A 12,235-nucleotide genomic window follows, 5' to 3' on the forward strand; every position below is an offset into this window, starting at 1 on the left:
CGGCCTTTGGAGTGAGGGTATACCGCAGGATATGGCGCATGGTGTCATAGAGGGGCAAGAGGTCTTTGATTGACCTAGTGAAAAACGACTTCTCTTGTCTGTAAGCAAAGGCAATCTCATCCTTAGTGCGCTGCCCACTTTCCCGAACAATGCCAAACTCATCCGAAACAGTCTCTTCATCCATGAAAGGGTAGGGAATGATCTCGGAGAACTTTGCCATAGGAGCTGAGCACTGATACGTTCCGGACATCCATGTGAGGGTGCGAGCAGAATCATTGGAGAAGTACAGAGTGGCAAAGAACTGCATCACTAGATCTTCATTGTAGGGGTGGTTAAAGGTGACAAACAGAATCAGACCCAGTCGTTCAAGAGCGGAGTACACACCGGGATACAGATGATCATTGTCGCGCAAACTCTCAGTGTTGACTTGCTTGTGAGGAGCAAACTTCTTTGACTTGGTCATAAGAAGCTCATGATAGATTCTTTGCTGAAACCCATTCTTGAAACGGGGATCCATTCCCATACCCGTGGCCTTAACATACGGATGGTTCTGTCTCTCAGCCCAGATCTCTGGCTTGGTCCACTTGACAAGAGGCATATTCCGGAGGTGACGCCTGCCCAGAGTGGCTTCCTCCGGACTAGACTCCTCTTCCTCTTCTTCATCTTCCTCATCACGATCATCTTCTTCATCTTCCTCACCATGATCCTCTTCTTCTTCTATCTCATCATCTTGTGAGTCATATTCTTCCTTAGATTCATCGGAAGCCTCAACAACGGGCCGCTTTGAGGCAGCACGGCCCTAACCTGTCCCAGACCCCTGACCCATGCCTTCAGACGGCTGACGACGAGCAATGGTGAAGTCCTTTGATCCTCCTTTTGCACGCTTGCGACGAAGCTCAAACCTCTTGTCAGCGGAGTCTGAAACACACACAAAAACCAAACAACACAAAGCATGAGGCAAAAATGAGTACAAGTGCAAGATAAATGACAAGGAGATAGACAAAAATCTAGGCAATAGTTCCTGGATAGCCCGTGCGCACGGGGGTTTAGACCCCGTGGGCACGGGGGTCCCGTGCACATGGTACAGGACCGTGGGCACGGTGTAACACCCTCGATGCGACTATAGCTCCCACGTGTCGAGGCACGACTTAGAGACATAATCACATTGAAGGCATATGTCGCAAGTTAGGCAATCTTCACAACATCCCATGTAATATAATAATGAAAGGGGAGATAACATAGTTGGCTTACACTCGCCACGTCAATCAAGTACATAAATAACATTACATCATCCAAACACTCATGGCCTGACTACGGCGCCAAAATAAAAGAGAAACCAACATGTGACACGGTCCCATTCACCCCCAACTGGGCACCACTACTGATCATCGGGAAAGGAAACATAGTAACGTTGAGAGTCTTCGTCGAACTCCCACTTGAGCTCAAGTGCGTCTCCTGGAGCGGAATCATCAGGCCTGCATCTGGTGTAATAGTAATCTGTGAGCCACAGGGACTCAGCAATCTCGCACCCTCGCGATCAAGACTATTTAAGCTTAAAGGTATGGCAAGGTAAATATAAGTGGAGCTGCAGCAAGCGACTAGCATATATGGTGGCTAACTTATTCGCAAAAGAGAGCGAGAAGAGGAGGCAAAGCGCGTGCGAGAAACTAGAGAGCAACCTGCGCAAACATTACTCCAACACCGTGTCCACTTCCCGGACTCCGCCGAGAAGAGGCCGTCACGGTAACACACTCAGTTGATTCATTTTAATTAACTTAAGGTTCAAGTTATCTACAACCGGACATTAACAAATTCCCATTTGCCCATAACCGCGGGCACGGCTTTCAAAAGTTCAAACCCTGCAGGGGAGTCCCAACTTAGCCCATGACAAGCTCTCACGGTCAACGAAGGAATATACCTCCTCCCAAGAAGTTCCGATCAGACTCGGTATCTCGGTTACTCAAGACACTTCGACAGGTTAAAACAAGACCAGCAACACCGCCCGAATGTGCCGACAAATCCCGATAGGAGCTGCACATATCTCTTTCTCAGGGCACACTCAGATGAGCGCTCCATACAACTAAAACCAAACCTCGAGTTTCCCCGAGGGGGCGCTGCACAGGACTCTAGTTTGGACCAACACTCAGAGGAGCACTGGCCCGCGGGGGGGGGCTAAAATAAGATGACCCTTGAGTCTGCAGAACCCAAGGGAAAGAAAAGGCTAGGTGGCGAATGGTAAAACCAATGTTGGGCATTGCTGGAAAAGCTTTAATCAAGGCGAACTATCAAGGGGTTCCCATTATAACCCAACCGCGTAAGGAACGCAAAATCCGGGAACATAACACCGATATGACGGAAACTAGGGCGGCAAGAGTGGAACAGAACACTAGGCGAGAGGCCGAGCCTTCCACCCTTTACCAAGTATATAGATGCATTAAGATAGCAAGATAATATAATGATATTGTTGGAAATATGCCCTAGAGGCAATAATAAATTGGTTATTATTATATTTCCTTGTTCATGATAATCGTTTATTATCCATGCTAGAATTGTATTGATAGGAAACTCAGATACATGTGTGGATACATAGACAACACCATGTCCCTAGTAAGCCTCTAGTTGACTAGCTCGTTGATCAATAGATGGTTACGGTTTCCTGACCATGGACATTGGATGTCGTTGATAGCGGGATCACATCATTAGGAGAATGATGTGATGGACAAGACCCAATCCTAAGCCTAGCACAAGATCATGTAGTTCGTATGCTAAAGCTTTTCTAATGTCAAGTATCATTTCCTTAGACCATGAGATTGTGCAACTCCCGAATACCGTAGGAGTGCTTTGGGTGTACCAAACGTCACAACGTAACTGGGTGGCTATAAAGGTACATTACAGGTATCTCCGAAAGTGTCTGTTGGGTTGGCACGAATCGAGACTGGGATTTGTCACTCCGTGTAAACGGAGAGGTATCTCTGGGCCCACTCGGTAGGACATCATCATAATGTGCACAATGTGATCAAGGAGTTGATCACGGGATGATGTGTTACAGAACGAGTAAAGAGACTTGCTGGTAACGAGATTGAACAAGGTACCGGGATACCGACGATCGAATCTCGGGCAAGTATTGTACCGATAGACAAAGGGAATTGTATACGGGATTTATTAAGTCCTTGACATCGTGGTTCATCCGATGAGATCATCGTGGAACATGTGGGAGCCAACATGGGTATCCAGATCCCGCTGTTGGTTATTGACCGGAGAACGTCTCGGTCATGTCTGCATGTCTCCCGAACCCGTAGGGTCTACACACTTAAGGTTCGATGACGCTAGGGTTATAAAGGAAGTTTGTATGTGGTTACCGAATGTTGTTCGGAGTCCCGGATGAGATCCCGGACGTCACGAGGAGTTCCGGAATGGTCCGGAGGTAAAGATTTATATATGGGAAGTCCTGTTTTGGTCACCGGAAGAGTTTCGGGGTTTATCGGTAACGTACCGGGACCACCGGGAGGGTCCCGGGGGTCCACCAAGTGGGGCCACCAGCCCCGGGGGGCCACATGGGCTGTAGGGAATGTTCCTTGGCCTACATGGGCCAAGGGCACCAGCCCCACTAAGGCCCATGCGCCTAAGAGATGGAGAGGGGGCAAACCCTAATGGGATATGGGCCTTAGGGCCCATATTGGTGCGCCTCCCTCTCCAATCCCCTCTTGGCCGCCCCCTTGCTCCCCATCTAGGGCTGCCGCCCCCCCTAGGGGTGGGAACCCTAGAGGGGGCGCAGCCCCTCCCCTTCCCTATATATATTGAGGCATTGGGCTGCCCAGAACACACGCGATTTGATCTCTCGTTGGTGCAGCCCTGCATCTCTTCTTCCTCCTCTTCTGTGGTGCTTGGCGAAGCCCTGCAGGATAGCCACGCTCCTCCACCACCACCACGCCGTTGTGCTGCTGCTGGATGGAGTCTTCCTCAACCTCTCCCTCTCTCCTTGCTGGATCAAGGCGTGGGAGACGTCACCGGGCTGTATGTGTGTTGAACGCGGAGGTGCCGTGCGTTCGACACTTGGTCATCGGTGATTTGAATCACGACGAGTACGACTCCATCAACCCCGTTCACTTGAACGCTTCCGCTTAGCGATCTACAAGGGTATGTAGATGCACTCTCCTTCCCCTCGTTGCTGGTCTCTCCATAGATAGATCTTGGTGACACGTAGGAAAATTTTGAATTTCTGCTACGTTCCCCAACAGTGGCATCATGAGCTAGGTCTATTGCGTAGATTCTATGCACGAGTAGAACACAAAGTAGTTGTGGGCATTGATTTTGTTCAATATGCTTGCCGTTACTAGTCTTATCTTGATTCGGCAGCATCGTGGGATGAAGCGGCCCGGACCAACCTTACACGTACTCTTACGTGAGACCGGTTCCACCGACATACATGCACTAGTTGCATAAGGTGGCTGGCGGGTGTCTGTCTCTCCCACTTTAGTCGGATCGGATTCGATGAACAGGGTCCTTATGAAGGGTAAATAGAAATTGGCATATCACGTTGTGGTCTTTGCGTAGGTAAGAAACGTTCTTGCTAGAAACCCATAGCAGCCACGTAAAACATGCAAACAACAATTAGAGGACGTCTAACTTGTTTTTGCAGGGTATGCTATGTGATGTGATATGGCCAAAGGATGTGATGAATGATATATGTGATGTATGAGATTGATCATGTTCTTGTAATAGGAATCACGACTTGCATGTCGATGAGTATGACAACCGGCAGGAGCCATAGGAGTTGTCTTAATTTATTTATGACCTGCGTGTCAACATAAACGTCATGTAATTACTTTACTTTGTTGCTAACCGTTAGCTGTAGTAGTAGAAGTAATAGATGATGTGACAACTTCATGGAGACACGATGATGGAGATCATGATGATGGAGATCATGGTGTCATGCCGGTGACGATGATGATCATGGAGCCCCGAAGATGGAGATCAAAAGGAGCAATATGATATTGGCCATATCATGTCACTATTTGATTGCATGTGATGTTTATCATGTTTATACATCTTATTTGCTTAGAACGACGGTAGTAAATAAGATGATCCCTCATAAAAATTTCAAGAAGTGTTCTCCCCTAACTGTGCACCGTTGCTACAGTTCGTCGTTTCTAAGCACGCCGTGATGATCGGGTGTGATGGATCCTTACGTTCACATACAACGGGTGTTGACGAGCCTAGCATGTACAGACATGGCCTCGGAACACATGCAAACACTTAGGTTGACTTGACGAGCCTAGCATGTACAGACATGGCCTCGGAACACAGAAGACCGAAAGGTCGAGCATGAGCCGTATGGTAGATACGATCAACATGAAGATGTTCACCGACGTTGGCTAGTCCGTCTCACGTTATGATCGGACACGGCCTAGTTGACTCGGATCATGTAATCACTTAGTTGACTAGAGGGATGTCTATCTGAGTGGGAGTTCATAAGATGAACTTAATTATCCTGAACATTGTCAAAAGATCTTCGCAAATTATGTCATAGCTCGCGCTTCAGTTCTACTGTTTAGAAACGTTCCTAGAGAAAATTTAGTTGAAAGTTGATAGTAGCAATTATGCGGACTAGGTCCGTAAACTGAGGATTGTCCTCATTGCTTCATAGAAGGCTTATGTCATTAATGCACCGCTCAGTGTGCTGAACCTCGAACGTCGTCTGTGGATATTGCGAACATCTGACATACACGTTTTGATGACTACATGATAGTTCAGTGCGTAATGCTAAATGGTTTAGAATTGAGGCACCAAAGACGTTTTTGAAACATCGCAGAACATATGAGATGTTCCAAGGACTGAAATTGGGATTTCAGGCTCGTGCCCACGTCAAGAGGTATAAGACCTCCGACGATTTTCTTAACCTGCAAACTAAGGAGAAAAGCTCAATTGTTGAGCTTGTGCTCAGATTGTCTGAGTACAAAAATCGCTTGAATCAAGTGGGAGTTAATCTTCCAGATGAGATAGTGATGTTTCTCCAAAGTCATTACCACCAAGCTGCTAGAGCTTCGTGATGAACTATAATATATCAGGGACATATATGATGATCCTTGAGATGTTCGCGATGTTTGACACCACGAAAGTAGAAATCAAGAAGGAGCATCAATTGTTGATGGTTGGTGAAACCACTAGTTTCAAGAAGGGCAAGGGAACAAAGGGATACTTCATGAAACGGCAATTCAGCTGCTGCTCTAGTGAAGAAACCCAAGGTTGAACCCAAACCCGAGACTAAGTGCTTCTGTAATAAAGGGAACAACCACTGGAGCAAAATTACCCTAGATACTTGGTAGATGAGAGGGCTGGCAAGGTCGATAGAAGTATATTGGATATACATTGTGTTGATGTGTACTTTACTAGTACTCCTAGTAGCACCAGGGTATTAGATACCGGTTCGGTTGCTAAGTGTTAGTAACTCGAAATAAAAGCTACGGAATAAACGGAGACTAGCTAAAGGTGAGCTAACGATATGTGTTGGAAGTGTTTCCAATGTTGATATGATCAAATATCGTACGCTCCCTCTACCATCGAGATTGGTGTTTGCGTTGAGCATAGACATGATTGGATTATGTCTATCACAATACGGTTATTCATTTAAGGAGAATAATGGTTACTCTGTTTATTTGAATAATACCTTCAATGGTCTTGCACCTAAAATGAATGGTTTATTGAATCTCGATCGTAGTGATACACATGTTCATGCCAAAAGATAGTAATGATAGTACCACCTACTTGTGGCACTGCCACGTAAGTCATATTGGTATAAAACGCATGAAGAAGCTCCATGTTGATGGATCTTTGGGCTCACTCGTTTTTGAAAAGTGTGAGACATGCGAACCATGTCTATTGGTGTATATGCATGAAGAAACTCCATGCAAATGGACCGTTCGGACTCACTTGATTTTGAATCACTTGAGACATGCAAATCATACCACATGGGCAAGATGACTGAAAGCCTCGGTTTCAGTAAAATGGAACTAGAAAGCAACTTGTTGGAAGTAATACATTTTGATGTGTGCAGTCCAATGAGTGCTGAGGCATGTAGTGGATATCGTTATGTTCTTACTTCACAGATGATTTGAGTATATTTTACGTGATGAATCATGAGTCTGAATTATTGAAAGGTTCAAGTAATTTCAGGGTGAAGTTGAAAGATCGTCGTGACAAGAGGATAAAATATCTATGATATGATCATAGAGATGAATATCTGAATTACGAGTTTGGCGCAGAATTAAGACATTGTGGAAATTGTTTCACAACTAATACAGCCTGGAACACCATAGTGTGATGGTGTGTCCGAACATCATAACTGCACCCTATTGGATATGATGCATACCATGATGTCTCTTATCGAATTACCACGATAGTTTATGGGTTAGGCATTAGAGACAACCACATTCACTTTAAATAGGGCACCACGTAATTCTGATGAGATGACACCGTATGAACTATGGTTTAGAGAAACCTAAGCTGTCATTTCTTAAAAGTTTGGGGCTGCGACGCTTATGTGAAAAAGTTTCAGGCTGATAAGCTCGAACCCAAAGCGGATAAATGCATCTTCATAGGACAACCCAAAAACAGTTGGGTATACCTCTTGTCTCAGATCCGAAAGCAATAAAGGATTGTTTCTAGAATCGGGTCATTTCTCGAGGAAAAGTTTCTCTCGAAAGAATTGAGTGGGAGGATGGAGGAGGCTTGATGAGGTTATTGAACCGTCACTTCAACTAGTGTATAGCAGGGCACAAAGAGTTGTTCCTGTGGCACCTACACCAATTGAAGTGGAAGCTTATGATAGTGATCATGAAACTTCAGATCAAGTCACTACCAAACCTCGTAGGATGACAAGGATGCGTACTACTTCAGAGTGGTACGTAGTCCTGTCTTGGAAGTCATGTTGCTAGACAACAATGAACCTACGAGCTATGGAGAAGCGATGGTGGGCCTGGATTCCGATAAATGGCTCGAGGCCATATAATCCGAGAGAGGATCCATATATCAAAACAAAGTGTAGACTTTGGCAGAACGACTCGATGGTCGTAAGGCTGTTGAGTACAGATGGATTTTAAAAGGAAGACGGACAATGATGGTAAATGTCACCATTAAGAAAGCTCGACTTGTCGTTAAGATGTTTTCCGACAAGTTCAAGGAGTTGACTACGATGAGACTTTCTCACTCGTAGCGATGCTAAGAGTCTGTTGGAATTATATTAGCGATTACTGCATTATTTATGAAATCTTGCAGATAGGATGACAAAACATTGTTTCCTTGACGTTTTTGAGGAAAGGTTGTATGTGATACAAACCGGAAGGTTTTGTCAATCCTGAAAGATGCTAATAAGTATGCAAAGCTCCAGCAATCCTTCTAGGGACTGGAGTAAGCATCTCGGAGTTGGAATGTATGCTTTGATGATGATCAAAGATTTTGGGTGTATACAAAGTTTATGAGAAACTTGTATTTCCAAAGAAGTGAGTGGGAGCACTATAGAATTTCTGATGAATATATGTTGTTGATCAGAAATGATGTAGAATTTCTAGAAAGCATATAGGGTTATTTGGAAAGTGTTTTTCAATGGAAAGCCTGGATTAAGCTACTTGAACATTGAGCATTAAGATCTGTAAGGATAGATCAAAATGCTTAATGGTACTTTCAAATGAGCACATACCTTGACATGATCTTGAAGGTGTTCAAGATGGATCATTCAAAGAAGGAGTTCTTGCCTGAGTTGTAAGGTATGAAGTTAAAGACTTAAAGCTCGACCATGGCAGAATAAAGAGAAAGGACGAAGGTCGTCCCCTATGCTTAAGACATAGGCTCTACAGTATGCTATGCTGTGTACCGCACCTGAAATGTGCCTTGCCATGAGTCAGTCAAGGGGTACAAGAGTGATCTAAGAATGGATCACAGGACAGCGGTCAAAGTTATCCTTAGTAACTAGTGGACTAAGGAATCTTCTCGATTATGGAGGTGGTAAAAGAGTTCGTCGTAAAGGGTTATGCTGATGCAAACTTTGACACTAATCCAGATTATTCTGAGTAGTAAACTGGATTCGTATAGTAGAACAGTTATTTGGAATAAGCTCCAAATAGAACGTGGTAGCTGCATCTAGGAGATGACATAGAGATTTGTAAAGCACACACGGATCTGAAAGGTTCAGACCCGTTGACTAAAACCTCTCTCACAAGCAACATGATCAAACCCAGAACTCAATGAGTGTTAATCACATAGTGATGTGAACTAGATTATTGACTCTAGTAAACTCTTCGGATGTTGGTTACATGGCGATGTGACCTGTGAGCGTTAATCACATGGCGATTCCAACTAGATTATTGACTCTAGTGCAAGTGGGAGACTGTTGGAAATATGCCCTAGAGGCAATAATAAATTGGTTATTATTATATTTCCTTGTTCATGATAATCGTTTATTATCCATGCTAGAATTGTATTGATAGGAAACTCAGATACATGTGTGGATACATAGACAACACCATGTCCCTAGTAAGCCTCTAGTTGACTAGCTCGTTGATCAATAGATGGTTACGGTTTCCTGACCATGGACATTGGATGTCGTTGATAGCGGGATCACATCATTAGGAGAATGATGTGATGGACAAGACCCAATCCTAAGCCTAGCACAATATCATGTAGTTCATATGCTAAAGCTTTTCTAATGTCAAGTATCATTTCCTTAGACCATGAGATTGTGCAACTCCCAGATACCGTAGGAGTGCTTTGGGTGTACCAAACGTCACAACGTAACTGGGTGGCTATAAAGGTACATTACAGGTATCTCTGAAAGTGTCTGTTGGGTTGGCACGAATCGAGACTGGGATTTGTCACTCCGTGTAAACGGAGAGGTATCTCTGGGCCCACTCGGTAGGACATCATCATAATGTGCACAATGTGATCAAGGAGTTGATCACGGGATGATGTGTTACAGAACGAGTAAAGAGACTTGCCGGTAACGAGATTGAACAAGGTATCGGGATACCGACGATCGAATCTCGGGCAAGTATCGTACCGATAGACAAAGGGAATTGTATACGGGATTGATTAAGTCCTTGACATCGTGGTTCATCCGATGAGATCATCGTGGAACATGTGGGAGCCAACATGGGTATCCAGATCCCGCTGTTGGTTATTGACCGGAGAACGTCTCGGTCATGTCTGCATGTCTCCCGAACCCGTAGGGTCTACAAACTTAAGGTTCGATGACGCTAGGGTTATAAAGGAAGTTTGTATGTGGTTACCGAATGTTTTTCGGAGTCCCGAATGAGATCCCGGACGTCACGTGGAGTTCCGGAATGGTCCGGAGGTAAAGATTTATATATGGGAAGTCCTGTTTTGGTCACCGGAAGAGTTTCGGGGTTTATCGGTAACGTACCGGGACCACCGGGAGGGTCCCGGGGGTCCACCAAGTGGGGCCACCAGCCCCGGGGGGCCACATGGGTTGTAGGGAATGTTCCTTGGCCTACATGGGCCAAGGGCACCAGCCCCACTAAGGCCCATGCGCCTAAGAGATGGAGAGGGGGCAAACCCTAATGGGATATGGGCCTTAGGGCCCATATTGGTTCGCCTCCCTCTCCCATCCCCTCTTGGCCGCCCCCTTGCTCCCCATCTAGGGCTGCCGCCCCCCTAGGGGTGGGAACCCTAGAGGGGGCGCAGCCCCTCCCCTTCCCTATATATATTGAGGCATTGGGCTGCCCAGAACACACGCGATTTGATCTCTCGTTGGTGCAGCCCTGCATCTCTTCTTCCTCCTCTTCTGTGGTGCTTGGCGAAGCCCTGCAGGATAGCCACGCTCCTCCACCACCACCACGCCGTTGTGCTGCTGCTGGATGGAGTCTTCCTCAACCTCTCCCTCTCTCCTTGCTGGATCAAGGCGTGGGAGACGTCACCGGGCTGTATGTGTGTTGAACGCGGAGGTGCCGTGCGTTCGGCACTTGGTCATCGGTGATTTGAATCATGACGAGTATGACTCCATCAACCCCGTTCACTTGAACGCTTCCGCTTAGCGATCTACAAGGGTAGGTAGATGCACTCTCCTTCCCCTCGTTGCTGGTCTCTCCATAGATAGATCTTGGTGACACGTAGGAAAATTTTGAATTTCTGCTACGTTCCCCAACAGATATCCCAACAAGTAAATAAATGTTCCAACAAGGAACGGCCTCCAATCTTCACCTGCAACTAGCAACGCTATAAGAGGGGTTGAGCAAAGCGGTAACATAGCCAATCAACGGTTTGCTAGGACATGGTGGGTTAGCGGTTTTACATGGCAATTTGGAAGGCTTGAAAGCAAGTGGTAGGCATCGTAGCATTGGCATAGCAAAAGAGCGAGCAAACTAGCATAGCAAAGATAGTAGTGATTTCGAGGGTATGATCATCTTGCCTGCACATTTGTCAGAGTTGACTGGATCCTCGAAAGCAAACTCAACGGGATCCTCGTTAGCGAACTCGTCTCCCGGCTCTACCCAAACAAGACAAACAAGTAACAAGGACACAATCAACCACGTGCAAGGATCAAGCGATATGATGCAATGATGATATGCTATGCGGGATGCGATGCGGGATGCAAAATGCAAGATATGACAGGAAATGCATGAACCTGGCCTCAACTTGGAAAACCAAGTGTGCCGCTGGAAAGATGAGATGAAATCGCTTGAAAACGATATAAAGAACGCCGGAATCGGAGTTACGGTTTGGAAATGGCAAGCGATTTAAAAATGACACCGGTCTGCGATTTACAGCAAGTAGGCATCTAAATGCAATGAAATGAACATGCTACAGCACCCAAACATGACAACAAAATACATGGCAGGGATGCATACAAGATGCTTAACAAAAGTCTAGCACTGAGCTACGGCCAATTCATCCATTAACAGGTCCAAACAAGCATGGCAAAAAATGCATATGGCAAACAGATTTCAGACTTAGTGAAATTAACACTTGTCTGGAATTTCAGATCAGATAGCCCACTTCGGAGCAACAAAACTACATGCTACAGGACCTGATCATGGCAAAGTAAAGCATGGCATGGAGCTACTCAAAGAGCTTAACCAAAAGTCCCTTGGTGACCTTGAGCCAAAAGGGATCAGAAAATACAATTGCAAGCATGTGAACATAGCAAAAACATAATCAGTTTTCAGACTTAGTGAAAACTGGCACATGCTGAAACATAACTCAAGTAGGCATGTTTACGAGCTCG

This window comes from Triticum urartu, chromosome 5A, assembly GCF_056163025.1.
Source record: "Triticum urartu cultivar PI428250 chromosome 5A, HENAU_Tu73, whole genome shotgun sequence".
NCBI lineage: Eukaryota > Viridiplantae > Streptophyta > Magnoliopsida > Poales > Poaceae > Triticum > Triticum urartu.